Source organism: Coptis chinensis, chromosome 7 (genome assembly GCF_015680905.1).
Source record: "Coptis chinensis isolate HL-2020 chromosome 7, ASM1568090v1, whole genome shotgun sequence".
NCBI classification, from domain to species: Eukaryota; Viridiplantae; Streptophyta; class Magnoliopsida; order Ranunculales; family Ranunculaceae; genus Coptis; species Coptis chinensis.
The window spans coordinates 93,881,906-93,903,898 of NC_141462.1; the positions used below are offsets into that span (position 1 = coordinate 93,881,906).

At 38.6% G+C, this 21,993-nt stretch overlaps 1 long non-coding RNA gene and 2 pseudogenes across 2 annotated transcripts; 2 read left to right on the top strand and 1 right to left on the bottom strand.

The window, feature by feature from the left end:
- The first annotated feature begins 12,039 nt into the window (after nucleotides 1-12,039).
- Nucleotides 12,040-15,524, top strand: LOC147490114 (pentatricopeptide repeat-containing protein At2g27610 pseudogene; annotated as a pseudogene). The gene is made up of 4 exons (XR_015201277.1): nucleotides 12,040-12,250; nucleotides 12,345-14,978; nucleotides 15,065-15,334; nucleotides 15,417-15,524. The product of XR_015201277.1 is annotated as a pentatricopeptide repeat-containing protein At2g27610 pseudogene (transcript).
- Nucleotides 15,525-16,218: 694 nt separating this feature from the next.
- Nucleotides 16,219-17,272, top strand: LOC147490115 (mediator of RNA polymerase II transcription subunit 30 pseudogene; annotated as a pseudogene).
- A 932-nt stretch (nucleotides 17,273-18,204) lies between these two features.
- On the bottom strand, nucleotides 18,205-20,932 carry LOC147490116 (uncharacterized). The gene is made up of 2 exons (XR_015201278.1): nucleotides 19,382-20,932; nucleotides 18,205-19,298 (listed from the first exon to the last, which is right to left on the bottom strand). It is a non-coding gene; the product is annotated as an uncharacterized LOC147490116 (long non-coding RNA).
- Between the last annotated feature and the right edge of the window lie 1,061 nt (nucleotides 20,933-21,993).

A 21,993-nucleotide genomic window follows, 5' to 3' on the forward strand; every position in this document is an offset into this window, starting at 1 on the left:
ACATCTGGTCTATACGGATCCCCTTTGGATTTTGGGATGGCAGAAAATTAACTCAGGTTTCCATTTTATGTTCCGCCTGTTGGTCCAAGATGTTTGAGAATTGAGAATACTAAGCCACTTGCCTTCTAATAATTACCTCTAACCGCAAGTCCACAAGTATATTGTTTTGCGCCGAAAGCGCATGTTCGCCTTACGCCGAAGTTATTTCGCGCCGAAGGTATGAACAAAACAGATATGAATAATAAATGTTCACACCCAAAACAAATATGAACATTGATTGTTCATACCTTCTTTAGGTATAAACAATCCGTGTTCATACCAAAAAAAACATGAACCCAAAACAAATATGAATATTGATTGTTCATACCCAAAACATATATGAACATTGATTGTTCATTTTTCGGGATAGTGCCGCAGGCATGTAGAGGTCTCGTGGGCCGTAGGCACGGGCATACCCTAGTCCTTAAGTAACACCTGACAACAAGATACAAGTCATTCATATAGGAGCAGTTTGGGTTTGTATTGTTATTGGAAATTGTGGCCTTAATTATCAAAAACAAAGTGAAAAAACAAACAAATAAATAAAATAAACGACTAATTACCTGTTGGTCACGAACAATGTTTATTGACTAGATTGTTATTTTTTTTGATAAAAAGGAAAAAAGTTTGGTTTCAGGGACTGATTATTCTTTTTTTTTCCAAGCGAGTTTTAGAAAAAAAAGTGGTGATATGATGGTGGAGGAAGAGAGGGTTATAATAGATATAGGAAAAAAAAATGCATAGATGGATAACGAATTATACACGAAATCAAATATTTGTGTATAATTTTTTTTTTTTAGCAAATTTGGATAATGAAGTGTACCACGTTTTACAATGTTGGTTTATGTTTCACTTCCGTTCAGTTTTTTCATACGTGCCAAGTTTTTTTTTTTTCTTTTTCTCTAATTATGTGTCACTTAATTTCCTATGTGAGCTATCTAGTAGCAATTTGACACGTATGAAAAAATTGGACGGAAGTAAAACAGAAGCCAATGTTGCAAAATGTGGTACACTTCGATACCCAAATTTGCTAAAAAAAATAATTATACGCCAATGTTTAATTTCGTGTATAGTTACCCATCTATGCATTTTTTTTTTTTCTAATACATATATAAGTTGTGTTGGGGTGAACTTATATATGTTGGGCAGTGAGAATATTAGCACTAAAAAACGTCTCTAGTTGTGCCCAATTTATTAGAAGTTTGGTTTCATAAATCTTAACAATAATTCTAAGGAGACCGCTTGTTTGCCCCGTTTTTTGTGACCGGTTGACCGTGTCTATTTTTCTCACGCAAGAAATGAGGTTCAGCCCCTTGGTTCTAACTCGGTTGAGTATAAACTCCCTCCCATCGACCCATATTGCATAACCTCCCTATTATTTAGGTCTCGTTAAATAACCTCTCTATTTTCCAAAAAAGAAATAAAATTTGGTCTATTTTTATTTCCCATTTTATCTTATTTTCTTTTTTACCCTTTTGGGATTGAAAATTTCCCGACTATATGTAAATGTATTTTTACATAGTCATATATATATATAAATATAAAACTATATTTGCATAGTCATTGGAGCTATAAAAACTTAAATTTACATAGTAACTTTTGGGATTAAAAATTTCCCGATACCTGACAGAATATATGTAAATGTATTTTTACATAGTCATATATATGTAAAACTATATTTATATAGTCATTGGAGCTATGAAAACTTAAATTTACATAATAACTTTTGGGATTGAAAATTTTCCGATGACACCAGACAGAATATAAATTTAAATTTTCCCATGAAAAAAAAATTCATATGAAAATTTAAATTTAAATAGGTTAAGAAGACTATGTAATTTTATATTGTCATATGTAAATACAAATTTACATAGGATGACGTCAGCCCGGTTTGTCCTTAAGCCGAAATTCTAAGTAAAGATTGATGACGTCAGTCCGGTTTTCATAGGGATATTTTGGTCTGTTTTGGCTTTGATGTTATGTTTTAAATAATAGGAAGGTTTTATGCATTTGTTCGCTTACAGGGGATTTTTGTGCAACCATTTAAGTACCAGGGAGATTAAACTCATTGTCTGTTTTCTCACGTGAAGAGGTAAATAACATACTAAAGAAACCCCACAAAATAAAACAAAGTATTCGTTCTTCGTCTCTCTCAAATCCTCACCCGCTCTCCCCGCTCTCCTACTTTAATTATGTTTGTGAAAGCCACTAGAGATACACATATCCACTTGACTAGGAACCAAAATAGAACTATTAAAGAAAAATACTCGAAGCTAAAACCAATTAGTTGTAGTCATGCATCTACCTATAGACAAATCCAAGTATTTGGCCGAGATTGTTTGTATTTTGGTTATGTGTGTACCCTACATCATATTTTCGGTCCAAAGTGAACTCGCACCATAGACTGGGTGTGGGACCAGCGAACCCTACATCATATTTTTGGTCTAGAGTGTACTCAGACCATGGACCAAGTGTGGGCCCAATGGCAGACCAGCCTGGTAGCTGTTAAAAATGTTGTGGATCATCCGATTATCTAATCCGTCAAAGTTTACAACAGGCCGGTCCAAGGCCCATCCGGACTGCCCAAGTTCATGGACCCAATTCATTCTGATCAGTCGGATCTAGTAATTGGATCTGCGGAAGCAAGAAACCCTAGTGCAATCCGATAAAATCTTACACAATGATATAATAGAATCGTGGGGAATTATCCTATTTGAGAAGTATGATCATATTAGGATTCATGAAGGAAGACAATCTTCGAGAATCACTTTCTTGGCCTCCAAGGCAGGAGATTGCTATATATACGGAGGTTTCTGCAACCTCCAGAATTATGTTTTAAGAGACTTGATCCTAGATTCCTCACTAGGTACGTAGGCAACCAGAACGTTGGTGCAGTCTCTCTTCCTTAAAAGAACTGAATCCCCATCTCTTTCAAGCTTTCGGAAGCACCACTACATCGGGAGTGTCGGGTTAACTTTTTGCCCCGACATTCTTTGGCGCCGTCTGTGGGGACAAAGGAAATCAATATGATAACGGATTCTAAGCTAGTTGCTTGTTAGTTTGGAGGGTCATATCAAGCACGAGATGAGCGAATGGCAGCTTATTTAGATATTATACGCGATCTCGCTGCAAAATTTGAGTGCATCTCAATTTCGCAAAGACCAAGGAATGATGTTCGGCATGTCAATGCATTGGCCTACCTTTCAGCAACAGTTGATTCAATTGAACCTTGAAATATTAGGGTAGAGGTCCAGTTAATGCCTAGCATCGACCTCCTATTACCAGATATGGCTGATGTCTACGCTGCAGAATGCAAGGCATTCACGCGGATTTACGCTGTCACGACGCGCAGCAAAGGGCGGGACAAGCACAAAAGCATCCCACTCAGGATTCTCCTCGCAACCATGAGCAGGACACTGACATCTCTCCCACGATGGATACTGACTCTGCAGTGGTGGAAAATGAGGTTGTACAAGAGGAAGACTCTGCAGGTGATTCCGAAACAGATCTTGTTAACAATACTCCTGAAATACCAGACGATCAGTTTTCCGACATCAAGTCAATGGAACTTCTACTTCCCAATTGGCATCAGAATCTGGTTGAATTCTTAAAAACTGGAGAACTCTTTGTAGATAAGGCTTTATCTGACAAAGTCAAACGGGATGCGTGATAGTTTGTGTTGTTACCTACCACGAAGGGGGGATCCCACCTTTATAGAAAACCCATGGGTTCAGGGCCACTCCTCCGGTGCCTTACTCCTGAACAAGAACAACAAATTTTTAAAGAAATTCACGAAGGCATTTGTGGAAATCATTCGGATGGCAGGAGTCTCGCTCACAAAGCTCTCACCCAAGGATACAGGTGGCCATATATGCAAAAGGATGCCAAACGATTTGTCCATATCTGTGTACCATGCCAGAAACATGCTCGGATCGTTAAGCTTCCTGCAAATAAGCTTCATCCTATACTTAGCCCTTGGCCATTTGCTAAGTAGGGACTCGACATTGTGGGTCCTTTATCTAAGGCATTAGTGATAGGGTTATATAATAAAAGCATTACTTTTGTATTAACTCTAATTATTTATATTTTGAATGAGAATCATATGGAAAAATATTATGCATATTATATATGTTATTAGTTATATGCATGTGTCTAATACTTTATGTTGTAGATGATATGGTGTGAACACATAGAAGATCATATTATCAATACCTTATAAAGTATAAGTAATTGTTCACAACCTAGATGGATTTGGACAAACCATTGGTACGGTTGTAGTATAATATGGTATTAGTTTATCTTGACTATAGGATTACACTAGTACACTTTGTGTGTATTGAACATGACCAAGTGAGGTTGTTTCTCTTTATACTGACTATATAAGAAAACAAACGCCTCTGTTATTATGGATGCTTGTCCTCTTAATCCGGATATAATAACGGGCATTTACGTGCATTGTACATTGCTTTAAATCATCAATGAGTGAGATTCATTTGTGAATCAACAAACTCGATGGATTGGGTAATGACATTGTATGTAATGTGTGTTGTTGATTATAGAAGGAATTCGTGACCCACAAGAAGTCGGGTTGATAATGTCCCATTGAGGAGCTCAAAAAGATTGTCATGTAAACCCTGCAGGTGGATTTATTCCGACATGACAATGAGGTTGAGTGGTACTACTCATGGACATAAGAAGTTGATTGATGTTGTTGTCAGTAACTTGACTTAATCAACGGACATTCGATATCTTAAACACGAGGAGATCAACGAGCATATAATATGGAGCCCATAAACGCTGACACGTAATTTGGGATTAGGTCGGTAGTGCAACAATGGCCTTTAGTGGAATAAGCCATTTGTTGACGGACTTAGGTTGTGTGTTCTGGGCGAACATGGGAAGCCCAAGCCCGTCAGGAGGCCCAACCCTAATTTCTCCTCATGGTTCCTGTTGTAGCCTATAAATAGAATCCTTTTTCTCTTGGCCATTTTTACTATTCACTGGATTGAAAAGAGAGGCAAGGAAAGATAGATCCAAAATTAGATCTAGCTTTGTGAGAAAGAAGGGGGTTGGTAGATCGTTGCCCACACAACGTCCAATCTATTCTAAAGGAATACAACATAAGATCAAGGGGTTAATTATTGATTCGGATTCATAGTTATTGTATTCTCAAAGTTATCACTAAGCCGGATTTACAGGTATGTTTTCCAATCCAAAATCATGAGAACCATTAATTCCGCTGCGCTTGGTTTTCGCAGTTTGTAGAAATTTGCATTCTTAAATAACGGTTCCTACAACCAGGTAACGTAAGGTTTCTCTTGGTCGCAACTGATTACTTCACGAAGTGGGTTGAAGTTGTATCCTTGAGTTAGATTCAGTCTTCATCAGATGTTAAACGATTCATCTGGCGTGATATTGTGTGCCGATTCGGAGTCCCACTGAAATGGTATCGGACAACGAACGACAGTTTGATTCTACTGAGATCCACATCTTTTGCAAATCCCTGAAGATACGGCATAACTTCTCTGCGCCCTACTATTCCCAGGGAAATGGACAAGCGGAAGCAATGAACCATGTCATTCTTGATACGTTGAAGAAAAGGCTTGAATTAGCCCAAGGAAACTGGGCAAAACAATTACCATGGGTGCTTTGGGCGTACATGACAACCCCCCCGTCGTTCAATAGGAATCTCACCCTTTTCATTGGCATATGGAACAAAAGTAGTACTCACAACTGAAATAATCACTCCAACAGCGAGAACACAAGCCATCTCCACAGAGATGAATGTTGACATCTTGGCTCGTGACAAAGCCATAGTGGAGGAGCTTAAAGATGAAGCCCTACAGAATCTCATGACTTACCAAGACTCTATGAAGTGCAGTTATGACAAGAAATTGCACGTACGAGCATTCAAACCAGGCGATTAGGTCTTACGTACAAGGCAAAGGAGCAACGAAGAACCCAACAGCGGGAAACTCGATGAAAACTGGGAGGGCCCTTTTATCATTGAAAGGCTCGCATCCAAGGGTTCTTATTTTCTCAAGAACTTGACTGGCGATATTCTAACCAAACCCTGGTTTTGCGTTTATTTCACAAGTAAATTACTTATCATTAGTTCCACCAATAAATTTCACATACATTGTACTTTCCTTCCATTTATCATCATTAAATTTCATTTCCATTTACGTTGTGTTTTAATTTCAAATTGGTCACTTAGTTTTACACTTATTAAACCCGGGTGGCGAAGGCCATCCTGCACTTCAGTTTTGGCTTACGTGATGCAGTGGGCCTATGCCTGGTATCCTAGTTCGACAATGCAAACCCAAGAACGATAATATATCGTTTTTGGTCTGGGTGCGATTGTTTAGATTACATCAAGCGTATACCCTTGGTGACGAAGTCTAAGCTACACTCAGATTTAAACCCAACTAATGAGGCACTTCTTGGTTGTCCATTGGTCTCCACAAGGATCATCTACTGGAAAATCTTTGCAATGTAACTAGGCTTGTTCTTCAAGTGACTTAGTTGAATTGATATAGTCGCGGCAACGGTAGACCACCGTCTAATATTTGATGAAGATGGTTACACATTCAACATATCCAACTTATCAACACATGGATAGTAAATAGACCAAGAGCTTGTTTAGAGGAAAACGCAGACCACATAGAAGTTGATAGTAACTAACAATCACTTCACCCTGTCTCACTGCATCCGTTAACGTTTTTCCCCTCTCACGCGGTTTTCGGATCCCAATGTAGTCAGGTATGTTGAATCTATGTCGGATATCTTCAACTATAAGCCTATTCACCGTACGATCCATTATCAAATTGTCTCCTGACACCCATCGTTGAATTGGTGGTGCATGTGTCGTCCTTCAGTAAACGACAAATTAATATGTTTCATATGGTTATGTTCTAATTCATCTTTTTAGCCCATGACCTTAAACATCTATTCCATTTCATTTTATTTCTACACAGCTAAGCCTTTCAATAGCCCATTCGGTTATGTTCTTATTCATTTTAGAATAGCCTTCCAAATCTTATACAAAAGGCCCATCTTAAAAAAACAACTACAAAACAAAACAAAAACAAAAACAAATAAGAGGCCAATCCAACAGGCCCATCAGATCTATCAGATCTTATTCGTTATGCTGACCTCTACCACCGGCACTGGTGTTCTTTCAACCGGTTCAGGCATTTTTTCAATCGGTTCAGGCGGTTTCCAACCGGTCCAGGCTTTTTCCAGCCGGTTCAGGCGGTTTTCATGCTTGTTTAGGCGTTCGCCAGCTTTTTGAAGCGTTTTCAGGTCGGGTCAGCATGTTTTCTTACCGGGTCAACAATTTTCTCACCGGGTCAGTATGTTTTCTTACCGAGTCAGGTCAGTTTCAACTTATTTTGGTCGTTTTTAGGCCAGGTTAGACTCTTCTATGACCATATCACTAAATTGGCCACTCATTTTACCCAATAAAGTACTCAAGCTATGTGTTTTATGTGATTCCCTAAAGATCTTAAGGTGAAGTGGAATGCTTTACCTAGTTAAAATGTAGTGACAAATACACAAAACATTAAGTGAACAAGGGAAGCACACTTACATGGGATGCTTAGTTCTTCACTTGTCATCTTCTTTTTCTTTGTCTTCTTGTCTTTTTCTTTCTCTAACACCCACCCATTTGTTATCTCATTCTTTTTAACTCATCCTCACCCAATTATTAAACACTTTTCACCAACCCACCAACCTTTTTTTATTTTTATTTTTTATATTGTTACTTTAATTCTTCAACATACCACCTTCATCTTCGTTTGCTCCTTTGTTGAAGAGGGGGCAATGTGTGTACCCCACTATAACATATTTCCGGTACAAAGTGGACTCGCACCATGGATCGGGTGTGGGACTAGCAAACCTTACGTCATATTTCCGGTCTAGAGTGTACTCAGACCATGGACCAGGTGTGGGCCTAGTTGTGGATCATCCGGTTCTCTAATCTGTCAAAGTTTACAATAGGTCCAGGGCCCATCCGGACTGCCCAAGTTCATAGACCCAATTAGGAGTGTAAAAAAAAACTGTTGACCCATCATCCGGTAGGGTACCCCGTCTTCACCCGCCACCCAAATCTGCACAGACCCAAAAATAGACCCGCCCCGCCCCGCCACCGTTTTTATGCGGTCGGGCTATGGGTGTAGGTTCTATGCTCAAACCCGACACGTCAAGCCACCCGACCCGCACAGTGTCAAAATCCGTTGACCCAATCCCGTTGACCCGCACAATTTCAAGACTCTAACTCTAATATTTTTGTATTTTGTTTATAATTTCTTTTAACTTTTGTAGGAATTTGAGAGATATGAATACAAACTTATGAGTTCAACATCAATTTCAGATATTCAAGTTTGAACATTGGGAAAATATCAAAAATTCAAATTCAACTTTCGAATTTTGGAGAAGATAAATCATTCATTCTTATATTAATTTCGAATTCTTTTAGTTTATATTTTATTGTTTTGTACCAGAGATCCTCGCTCCCATCTTCATTTTATCATGATATGGAAAATAATCAATTTACAAATGGTAAATCACGATAAATAAGTTTCAAATTTACAGATATGGTTTTGGGTTCAAATTCAAGTTTTTTTTTTTTTTTTTTTTTTTATTTTTTGTTTATTTTTTATTGATTGATTCAATTTTTTCTCTATGCTGTGAATTGGAAATATATTACTTGCAAAATTAGAAAGTTTTTTTATGAGTGAAATTGGGTAAAAATGATAATTTCCACCCGATCCAGATGACCCGCCCAAAACCCACCCCTAAAGACCACCCAACAGTAGGGTGATGGTACTAAGACATGACACTTCAACCCGTCCCGCTCCGCCCTGTCGGGGACCACTGGATTTGTATCCCCTAGACCCGCCCCGCCTTGACCCATCACTACTTGACCCGTAGTTGACCCGGCCTGCCCCGCATTACACCCCTAGACCCAATTCATCCCGATCACTCGGATCCAGTAATTCAATCCGTGGAAGCAAGAAACCCTAATGCAATCCGATAAGATCTTGTACAAGGATAGAATAGAATCTTGGGGAATGATCCTATTTGAGAAGTAAGATCATACTAGGATTCATGAAGTAAGGCAATCTCCGAGAATCACTTTCTTGTCCGCCAAGGCAGGAGATTGCTATATATACGGAGGCTTCTGCAGCCTCCAGAACTACATTTTAAAAGACTTGATTCCGGATTCCTCACTGGGTATGTAGGCAACCAGAACGTTCGTGCAGTCTCTCTTCCTCAAAAAAATCGAATCCCTATCTCTTTCGAGCTTTCGGAAGCACTACTACATCGGGAGTGTAGGGTTAACTTTTTGTCCCGATAGGTGAGATTATGGATTTTAATTCCTTATCAAAAGAAATCCGTTGACAATTAGACTACAAAAATCCTTATCGTATGTTGATTTTAATCTTGTTATTTTCTTGATTCATCCAATTTTTAGTCTTCACATTAACAATACCAAAACCAAAATCATTTAGGAAAGAGTATGGGGAAGAAGAGAGGGTGATGTGAGACATGGGATGATGAGAGGGATAAGGGATTTTAGCAGTAATGATGCATTGATCTATTAATTTGACCTACTTAACCAATCTACTAATGGTAACCATTGATTTACATAGAAATATGTGTCATTATGTATTGCAATACAAACTAATGTTATCCAAACGGTGAGTCCCAAACTCCCAATAGTAGGTTAGATTTTAGTGAGAAGAAGTTTTCTTTTTGGTTTGTTTACCAATCCGGTTAATTTTTTATAGGTGAACAAGTGTTACCCCCCACTAGATGAGCCAATTAGGATTCCCCCCCACTATTTTTTATTGATTGATTCCATTTTTTCTCTATGCTGTGAATTGGAAATATATTACTTGCAAAATTAGAAAGTTTTTTTATGAGTGAAATTGGGTAAAAATGATAATTTCCACCCGATCCAGATGACCCGCCCAAAACCCACCCTGTAAGCTGACCCAACAGGACGGGTGATGGTACTAAGACATGACACTTCAACCCGTCCCGCTCCGCCCTGTCGGGGACCACTGGATTTGTATCCCCTAGACCCGCCCCGCCTTGACCCATCACTACTTGACCCGTAGTTGACCCGGCCCGCCCCGCATTACACCCCTAGACCCAATTCATCCCGATCACTCGGATCCAGTAATTCGATCCGCGAAAGCAAGAAACCCTAATGCAATCCGATAAGATCTTGTACAAGGATAGAATAGAATCTTGGGGAATGATCCTATTTGAGAAGTAAGATCATACTAGGATTCATGAAGTAAGGCAATCTCCGAGAATCACTTTCTTGTCCGCCAAGGCAGGAGATTGCTATATATACGGAGGCTTCTGCAGCCTCCAGAACTACATTTTAAAAGACTTGATTCCGGATTCCTCACTGGGTATGTAGGCAACCAGAACGTTCGTGCAGTCTCTCTTCCTCAAAAAAATCGAATCCCTATCTCTTTCGAGCTTTCGGAAGCACTACTACATCGGGAGTGTAGGGTTAACTTTTTGTCCCGATAGGTGAGATTATGGATTTTAATTCCTTATCAAAAGAAATCCGTTGACAATTAGACTACAAAAATCCTTATCGTATGTTGATTTTAATCTTGTTATTTTCTTGATTCATCCAATTTTTAGTCTTCACATTAACAATACCAAAACCAAAATCATTTAGGAAAGAGTATGGGGAAGAAGAGAGGGTGATGTGAGACATGGGATGATGAGAGGGATAAGGGATTTTAGCAGTAATGATGCATTGATCTATTAATTTGACCTACTTAACCAATCTACTAATGGTAACCATTGATTTACATAGAAATATGTGTCATTGTGTATTGCAATACAAACTAATGTTATCCAAACGGTGAGTCCCAAACTCCCAATAGTAGGTTAGATTTTAGTGAGAAGAAGTTTTCTTTTTGGTTTGTTTACCAATCCGGGTTAATTTTTATAGGTGAACTAGTGTTACCCCATTTTGAGCCAATTAAGATTCCCCATTAGAATGGAAATTAGAGTCTCCCCCAACATAGTAACTTGGTTTGGCCGTTAACTTTCAAGTCAAACAACCGAAAATGACATAAATGCCCCCACCTAATTAAAATTGAACATTTTCTTTTTGAAAACAATGAGGGCATTTGTGTAATTTTCAATTGTTTGACTTGAAAGTTAACAGTCAAACCAAGTTGACCATGTGTTTAGGGGGAGACCCTAATTTCTCATCTAAGTAGGGGATCCTAATCGCTCATCTAGTCAGTACACGTGGATCAACATGTCACTAAAAAAAAGGGGCCAAAAAGCCTGTCTCCCTAGAATTAGAATTATTGAAATCTTAACTATGGTTTTAATCAAAATGTCACTTGACCACATGTTCGTCTGACTATCTCGCTTCTATCAGTTTTATGCAATCTCTCTTCTCTTTGCCCAAACTCAAAACTTTCTCTCTCTCAACTCACTCCCTAGTCCCAACTGCTATGCAATTATATTCTAGTACCTCATATTTCAACATTTTGTTGTTTCGATCAAGGACCAAAATATCGATATCGGTTAATATATCGATGTACCCAAAAATCGATATATATCGGATATATCCATTTTTTTGTGACCAGTCCAAACTATTAGAAATATCGGAAATATCATAAATATATCAGAAATATCGGATTTATATTAAAAAATAGTCAAAAAATCAAACGATATATATTGTAAATATCGGATATATCGATTATCTCAGCGATATAAAGTTTTATATTATAAATTCCGATATATATCGAGAAAAAAGAGTTCTATATTCGGTGAATATATATATCAGAAATATCGATATCGGTATACCAAAATACTGATATATATCGGATATATCAGCGATATTTTGGTCCATGGTTTCGATACAATTTGAAGATAAAGGGCATAAAACATCCTCCAAGTCCAGACCTCCATTGTAATATTTCACGGCATTTCCAGCTCTTCCACGGAATTTTGGAAACGTTATTACCGTTACAAAGCGACAAAATAAATGTTCCCTTGAATATTTTACCGCGTTTTCTCTTCATTTCTTGCGTGAAGTGGCAAAGAGAGACAGCGAGGGAGCTGCAATTTTTTTCCCATGGCTATTTCTTACCCTTTTATACCCATCCTTAATTCCTCTCTTCAGAACCCATCACCAAAATTGACTTCAACTCACAATGTAAGCAAAATGAGTAACTTATATTTTTTTTGTTCATGTATGTTCTTAAATTTATCGAAATATAACATTTTTTATTTTTATTTTTCTCTTACAGGTTAGAATTTCAAATACCCAGAAATTTACATACAATGAGACTGAAAGACAGTTTGAAGTGCAACCTATAATTGACCTTTTACGCGATTGCGCAAAAAAGGGGTTGATTAAAAAGGAAAAACAGTTCATGGTGTTTGTTTAAAATGTGATATTGATGATGATGATGTTAAAAGAGTTGTTTTGTTTAATCATGTGATTCATATGTACGTAAAGTGTTCAGAATTCGAGTTGGGGAGGCGAGTGTTTGATCAAATGCCGCAGAGAAATGTGTTCTCTTGGACAGTTATGATTGTTGGGTCGACTGAAAATGGGCTGTTTCTTGATGGGTTTAGATACTTTTGTAAGATGCAAAGTTTTGGAATTCAGCCTGACAAGTTTGCTTATTCTGCTTTAGTCCAAGCTTGTATTGGATTGAGTTCTGTTGAGTTGGGTAAAATGGTGCATGCCCAAATTGTTAAGGGAGGTTTAACAGCTCAGGTTGTTGTGACTACTTCTCTACTAAATATGTATGCAAAATGTGGAGAAGTTGAAGATTCTGTTCGGGTGTTTAACAATATGAGTGAGCATAATCAAGTTTCTTGGAATGCTATGATTTCGGGATTTGCGTCGAATGTCCTTCACTTGGAAGCGTACGATCAGTATATTAAAATGAAAAATGAAGGCTGCACCCCGAATGTGACAACCTTTGCTAGTATTTTGAAGTCAGTTGCAAATTTAGGTGACATTGATAAGGGCAGGAAAGTGCACAATTATGTAAATGAATTGGGTTTGGAGTCTAACATTCAAGTCGGAACTGCACTTATTAATATGTACTCGAAATGTGGGTACTTGGATGATGCTAGAACAGTTTTTGATAGGAATTATGCAGATTGTAAACTGAATCTGCCATGGAATGCTATGATATCTGGGTACTCACAGGAAAATCGTAGCGAAGAGGCCTTGGAGCTATTTAGTTCTATGTGTATGAATAATGTAAAGTTTGACTTTTTTACATATGGTAGCGTGTTTAGTGCGCTTGGAGAATTGAAGTGTTTGCATTTCACGAAAGAAGTTCATGCAGTGGTAGTGAAGTCTGGATATGATTTGCAAGTTTCTAGCGTCAACAATGTGATTGCACACTCTTATTTCAAATGTGGGTCCCTTGAAGATGCAATGAAGGTCTTTGAGAGGATGGAAGAGAGGGATGTTATTTCCTGGACTACCATGATCACCGCTTATGCGACGTCTTCCATGGGGGAGAAAGCTCTTGGCCTTTTCTCACAGATGAGGAAGGAGGGAATTACACCCAATCAGTTCACCTTTGGCAGTGTACTTGCCGTGTGTGGTAGCCTTTGTTTGCTTGATTATGGTCGACAAATTCATGGCCTTCTCTATAGGGCAGGATTGAAAAAATTTAAGTGCATTGAGAGTGCTTTGATTGACATGTATGCTAAGTGTGCTAGTATAATTGAGGCTGAAAAAGCATTTAAGGAGGTCGTTGGTCCTGATGTTGTTTCATGGACTGCAATATTATCGGGCTATGCTCTACATGGTTTTACGAGCAAAGCACTTCAAGTCTTTAGAAATATGGAAGAATCAGGTACCAAGCCCAATGCTGTCACACTGTTATGCATATTGTTTGCTTGTAGTCATGGAGGTACGGTGGAAGACGGCCTCCATCATTTTCAATCAATGGAAGCAAGATATGGCCTGGTGCCAGAGATGGTACATTATGCTTGTGTTGTAGATCTCTTGGGTCGTGTGGGACGTCTCAATGATGCAATGGAGTTCATCAACAATATGCCAATAGAACCTACGGATATGATCTGGCAAACCTTGTTGGCTGCCTGTAGGGTGCATGGAAACATTGAGTTGGGAGAGATAGCTGCTAAGAAAATCCTTTCAGTTAGCCCTCAATATTCTGCAACATACGTGCTTCTGTCCAACACTTACATAGAGAAGGGTAGTGTAAAAGATGGGTTAAGTTTAAGAAATGTAATGAGAGACAGAGGTGTGAAGAAAGAACCAGGATTTAGTTGGATATCTGTGAGAGGCGCAGCCCATAAGTTTTTCTCAGGGGACCAGCGACATCCACAAAGAGAAGAAATAAATGCGAAATTAGCAGAATTGAGGGAAAAGATGAAGGCTATGGGTTATGTACCAGACTTGAGATATGTACTTCAAGATGTGGAATGATATCAAATTGGGCCACTTTGGTAACCCTTTCTCCAAATTCTGAGAAAAAGCCTTTCAGCTGGAAGTATCAACGATGAAAGTTTAAAGCAATTGAGTACTTACCTATGGCCTGATGGTACAAAGCTTATATGAAGTCAACGATGTTCCGATAGTCTTCAAGTAAAGGATGATAAAGCATGCAGATGAAAGCAAAGTGCACAAATTGCTCAACTGTTGAGAATTCATCATTGGAGTCGTTGCTAAAAGAGCTCTACATATATTTTTGGTCTCAATTGTCACTGGGAATAAATTTGAAAGTGAGTTTTGATTGATGCTGTTCTGTCAAAGATTCTTTTGATGAGTCAAAGACTTGTGGACTTATGGATCAGCTTCCTCAGTGCTTCAACAATTAGCAATTCGAGTTTTGAGCTTAACCCGTAGTTCCACAGGTTGTGAAAAGAACTGGAGCACTTTTGATCATGTAAGCACTTGACGACGTCTCCTACTTCATATAATCATACACATCTTACTCGTTTCGTTTGTAACCAATTTCAATCTTTATAATAGGTGCATTCTAAGAAAAGAAACCGCTTGGAACACCAAAGAGTTAATGCACTTGTCTTTGTTAAGTATAACCTCCAACTAGATGCTTGACAACTGCAAAGGGTAAAGCAGGATGATAACCTATTTGTTTGTTGGACATGGAAGTTGACGATGAATGGATCACTGAGGTAGAAGATCCATGCCTCCCTGAAGATAACACATGGATGGACGTCTATGAGTGTTTTGAGGTTCAAGAGGAAGGAGAGAGTAGCAAAGGCAAGAAGAGAAAGAGAGGTATTACCTAAAACATGGAAATGTGATCTAGTTTCATAGTTTAATGTTCACACTAATTATTCACATGCTTGTTCCTTTATAGGTCCAAGAAATCTAAACAAAACTTCACTTTCTTCACAACAAAACAAGAAGGTTGTAGGCAAAGGAAAGAAGAAAGTAAATGATTGTGGGATTGTGGATGAAGATGAAAGAGAAGAGGAAGAAGAAGAGGAGGAAGCAAAAAGTGATGAGTTCTCAAGTGATCATATGATCATGATGAGGGAGTTGGAGATCGCAATGAAGATGGAGCTGAAGAATAGGATGGTCACTGCAAATTGGCCGGTTTTATTATGATTCTTGACTTTTACCCTTTTAAGTTTTTATGCTCTTTTGTGAAGCAAGATCAGAGACTTGCATTTTGGTGTTATGGTTTTGGTACAAGCATATATACTTGTCAAGTGAGCGGAGCGAACATTCTTGGGCCGGGTGGGGGGTATGTGGCCCAAACTGTTGTTTGGTAGGTTTCTGTCTGTCCTCACTCTCCGCCTTCTTCTCTCCCATTTCGCCTCCTCTACTCAAACTCACACAACACTCCTCAAAAACTCCTCTCTCTCTCTCGACTATGTCTCATCTCCAGTCTCTTTAATACCCCATCTCTCTCAACTACTCAGTTTTGTTTCATCTCATGGAGAAACTCCCAACATGGTATCAAGAGCATAAGTTTCGGTCTTGGTAAAGTGGTAATTGCAAAGGGGATAGCGCACTTGATTGGAATTGCAAAAAAAATTGCTAAAAGAAGTTTGATTCAGTCTCATTCACTTCGTTTTCTACTACGAAGACTTGTTCCTTTGGAGCAACAAGGTTTTTACACTAGTGGTAAATACGTAATAACTCAAACTTTAGAAATGGGGTGCGCCACCAAAAGCACGCAAGAACTGGCCATCGAGGGACAAAAACACTTAGAAGAGACAATCGAAGCAGCATATCAGATTCTTTCATCAATGGATGACGAGCTTTGCAACCCAGCACTATGGTCTACAACTAGTATAGCTGCTTCTTCTCATTCTAATGATAACTTTGACATGGGTGGTGGTGCTCTAGATGAAGCCCATCTTCGTTATAAGTCTGCTGTTGCTTCTTTAAGATCTGTCCTTACTTCCATTCCCAATTCTGTAAAGGTATATACATATACACAAGCCCACTTTGAATATATCTATTGTACTATTCTTTAAAACTGCTAATTATAATTTTGGGCCCTTGTGTGTGTAGGCAAAACCACATGAGGCAGGCTCCAGAAATGATGGGACTGAATTCCAAGCGGATCAGTCTGAGATTGAGGTGTTGGAAGAACGGGCTACAAGTTTAAGAACGGTACTAACTTATACTTATATATGCACTTTATAAAGTCTAATTGCTTGCTTTTGTGGTAGATTTGTAGAAGTATATATTAGTGTTTAGTATATATGATGCAACATTTGGTTTAAATAGATAACGACGATAGTGATAATTGAGATATTCCGTTTATATGGGCGTTTGTAGGATCTAGTATGAAGACCGAGGCTGTCAAAATTATATGGCGTACTCAAAATGTGTGTGTTTGTGTATATGGATTTGTTATTTTCAAAATGTTAGACATTGAACGCAAGCACACTTCTTGAGAGAAGCCTGTTTTCTGGTTCACACAGTGCAAACACCATGTCCATTTAAGGTCGCCGTATGCATAGACACGTAGACACAAGTGCTGCCACTTGAATGTCACAAAGTCCAATATCTTGGAATAGAAAGTGCAATATATGGGAAATAGGGACCTTTAGTGAAGCCTCATGTGATCTGTCTCGTGACTCTCGTCATATATTTGTGAAGGACATTTGCCTTAAAGATAATGGAATAAAAAAGGCATCAGGAAAGGAGCGAAGATTGACGAGTAGTAATACCAGCTTGTGGTTGGGAGCAGTGTAGGCATGATTTTTGGGTTTTGACATGGTTAGAAATCATCACATGAGTTGAATTTCATATGGATGATATCCATGGTTGGGAGATCATCTTTACCAAAGATCAAGGCACATTTGATCTTGTAGGTTCAATGGTGGTTTTCGGTGGCTATGATCTCTTGGCTCTTGCTCGGAATGAGCACTCGTTTGGACAGTTCTAAGTTTCTCACCTTGCCAAAAGTTATTCTTGATTTTTGAATTTTTTAAGCTCCAAAGTTTTATTAATTTGCAACAAGGTTAGAAATAATCAAACCAGTTTAAGTTTTGTGAGGATCATCTCCAAGGTGGGGGAGTCAGGAGTGGGGACATTAATAAAAAATAAGCGCTTACTTCATCTTGTCGGTTCAACAGCGAGCCATGTGTACAATCCTGTGTACACTGATCCCATCCAAAAATGATGACCAGAAATATGAGGCTCCAGTCTAAAATCACATATAAAATGCAAATAGATAGGTGATAGAGATTCGTAGCTCGCGCGGATGATTTAAACTCTATGTAAAGGTGATGGTCTTACTCGTGTTGTAAAGAATGTCGAAAGTCAAGCTTCATATGTCGGATTAGCACTTTAAGGCCCTCTTAAAGCACTTTCCCTATAGAAGAACTTTAGCATGACTTACATTAAGAAGGAAATGATGAAGGAAGAAGATGTCAGCGATCTGTAGGAAGCTAGATATTAGTATGTTGAACTATTACCTCATATCTGCTTTGTCACACACACACTCAGACATTAAATGCCACACATATGTTAGGTGCACATTGAGAAGAGTTTGAGGCATAGGGTTGGAAAGGAACCGGGGAAATTAGATACCTTGACGTTACACAGTTGATTCTTCACATCAAAGAATAGAATTGCTTTCCTTTGGTGTAAGCTGTAGAGGGAGTTCAAGGATACAACTTTTAGGTTTTTTGGATTTTCTTCGACAGCTATCGCCGGAGAAGCTTACCTGGTTGTTGTTTCTTGTACTTGGTTGTTGTTTTGGCTCTTAGTTTTTTCGTTGTAGTAGGATATCTCATCTTACATTGTAATTATCCACTATATTGCTATGTATATGATGAACGTTTACTTTACTGATCAAAAATATAAAATATAAAATGAGGAACATTCACCTCTTAAAAAATAAAAAAATGGAGTTAATGGCTGAGGTTCTGTGAGGATGATCTCCTCCTTATGAAGACCATCCTCGCACAAATCAGCCAGCTTAGACACATTCAACCCGCTGATTCTTTTTCTTAAGGTTGATCTCAATAATTTGATGATTATATCCACAAAAATTTAGCCCTTAACTTGAAGATGCAAGAAAACTGAGGGATAGGTGTGCTGATTGGTGGCTTTACAAGGGCACTTCACAAGGCCCAAACTGTGGTTTCTATTGGTACAAAAGATGTGTTCTCTGCACCTAACACCTCATTTTATATCTGAATGGGGTCTTTGAGAGCCTCCTCGGGGTCACACCTAGGTATAGAATAATCTCCAAGGTGCTGGTCCAAGTAAAATGGGGGGTTCTTATTTGTCTATTATTGGCACTGGCTGCTCTCACTAGGTAGTATCATTATTTACTTGTATTACCTGCCAGTGGATGAGATGAGAAGTTTGGTTCTGTTAGAAGATAAAATCAATGTGATACAGTGTCAGTCCATGTAATGTTGGTTCTCACTTCCTCTGATACTGAAGCAAGGATCTGATTTTCTCAAAGAAAGCTGTAAAACATTTGGTCACTTTGCTCAAAGTAATGGTTGACTACACAGCGTACGCAGCTCTTCTAAGGACATAGCAACCTCCAGTTGGTCTTTTTGATGTTTCAGAGGTTTTTTGTTGGCTTGAATACCAAAGGCTTGTCCAATGACGAATTGACGATGTTATCATCGGTTTCTGACTAATTAATAGGGGAATGACATGGAATCTGTGTTGCATGGGTACGCCTATTATTCCGGCGTGTCCCGTGTCGTGTCGTCCGACACCGACACGACACAGATTCGCCATTTGAATCTATACTCTTTCAAAGAAAAAAATAAAAAAGATTAAGAAAGAAGGAAGATTAAGAAAGAAGGAAGAGAGCGAGAAATGGAGTAGACTGACCTGATGTTGTCGGCTGTGCACCATCTTCTTCCATGGCGGCGGCTACAACTCAGATCTAGGGTTTGTAACTCAGATCTAGGGTTTGTTTAACACAATTAAGAAGATGTGGGCTTTAATAAGTGACGTGGGCTTGGGCTATTTTCTTTCTTTCTTCCATAGATAAGATTAAATGGGGCTTTTAAGCAATGTGGGCTTGGGCTTTTTTGGAATGGTTATATTCAAAATCTAAACTTGTTTTAAATGGCAAATGGGCTTTATCAAAATCTATATATATTTTTTCTATTTAAAATAATTTATCTTTTAATAAAATATAATATTAAATTAAAATATTAGCCGTGTCCCCATGTCTTGATTTTCAGACCTCGCCGTGTCCAAATCGCCGTACCCGTGTCCAAACCGGACACTCGTACCCGTACCCATGCAACACAGCATGGAATATAACTTCAGTGCTAACCCTGTTGCCGTATGACTCGGCTAAAAGTAGATGCCACTCTAGGCTTCCAAGAATCTTAAACACGAGTGTAAACCATATTCTTCAGTATCCGACTGACTTCTTTTGTCTTTCCAGAGGTCTGTAATTCGAAATTTGTGCTTGCTTTTATTTGAATAAATTAGTGAGATTCTTGCAGAACGGAGTTGTGAAATGAGGTCTGTCACAAATAGGAGTGTACTTCAACTGGATGACAATTCCCAGTCAACAGTTCAGGAGTTGAGTCGATCCCCACAGCAGTTTTGGCTCTTCTGAATTTCAACCAGAGCGTTTATGTATAAAATAATACATCTTATCCATGGTGCAGTTAGCTTAGGTGCTTTTCTTGGAATTTGGAAACCCATGAAAAAAAATATTTTGCCGCTAAATTTGGATCACCTGCAGTGGTTTCTGCACTGACAATACACAGGCACCATCTTAGTGTTGATTTTTCTAAGAGCACAAAAGCCTGATGCATTTTAATAGGGAAGGACTTGCTGATACCATCTTAATGTTACAGCTGATGCCTTGTATTTTAATAGGGAAAGAGTACTAGCTCATCTGAAGAGGGATGGACTAGCTGATGTCTCTAATGTTCCTCATTCTCTGGCTCCGTAAGTGAATATTAAGTAGGTCATTTATGAGTAGTGTTAGAGTTCTAAGGGACATCTCCCGAGGGGCTTAAGGTCGCGCCCGACTCGAATTTTTGTTGTGTCGTATACAAAATAATAGTTCAGATACCTATATTTGGCTTCCTAATATTTGCATGACGTGCTTATTTTCATGAGTTCCTTTTTAAAAGTTATCCTAAATTTGTTTTTACTGTTTTGACATGGTCTTCGGGTGCCAATCTGACATGTGAAGCTTGATTTTCAAAATTCTTTACAAGTTACAACACACGTGAGACCATCATGCTTTACGTAGAGTTTTAAATCATCCACGTACACTACAAATCTTTATTTTCATATACTTTCATATTCAATGTGATTTTAGACTGGAGTTTCTGTATTTGAATATTCAGTGTGATTTTAGACTGTGCAACTGTGCCCTGGTCCCTGAATTGATCCGCCCCTGCAACTATGTGAAACAGCATCAGTTGGAATCTGACGTTAGAGCTGCACAACAGGGAGATGAGTGTACATGAGTTTTATTTCTGGTATGACTAGAATCTGGGATCAGTTAGCATTCATGGAGCTTACTTGACTTTTTGTTTTTGATATATACACAAAGTACAGAGATAACCAAAGCTTATTTAATACTCTGATCACTCTTGGGGATGAGTTTGAGTTACCTCAGGGTTTCATCCTCCCTTCACAATCTCCTTCCCAATCTTGATAGTTGACACAGTTATTAGTGAACTTTCAGCTGAAGACATGTGATTCAAATCAAGTCACACAATGACAACCATCTTCATTCTAGTTTGAGTGTTTAGGCTGTTCAGACATAGCTTTCTTCCAGTAAACAGTAAATTGTTTTTGGCAGAGTTGCTATATATACATAAATGAGAGAAGTGGTCACTGAAAAGTTCGCGTCTAAAATTGTTCAATGGCAGAAACTTCTGTTTATGCTTCTCAGCACCTTAGGATCCATTAGCTGGTTCCGTTTCCTCAGCTCTTCCAACATTCTCTGCTGAAGAAGCTGATTGGGACGTTGCTTTGCAATTGCGTTGACAATACCATAACTTTGTGATCGATGGCTGTGGAAGTAGCAGTTTTTTTAGGCAAACTCCAAATGTTTCCCGTTTTGAGTTTGAGGGTAGATGTTAGAGACACAGGGTATTTTAGTATTTTCTATTTATTAGTATTAAGTTGGGTTTTGGAAGGTCCGGATTAGGAAGGTCTTTCATGTTTTTCTTTAATGCAACCAAAGGTTGTCGAAAGTAATACTTAGCTATCAAGGCATGCATCTGATTATTTTCTTTGTAATATAGAGCTTAGGGTTGGGAAGCAACAATTTTGCAATTGATTAGGCCCATGTTTTTAGGGTTGGGGTCGTATGTGCAGTGTGCTGTATAGGCCGTGGATACATTACCCCTAGTGGAGATTGTTATTTTGTTTCTCTAGTAGGACCTAGAGAAACTGTATAGGCCGTATCATCACCCTCCTTTGTCATGGAAGCAGGGCGGAACCACATGGTGGCTAGG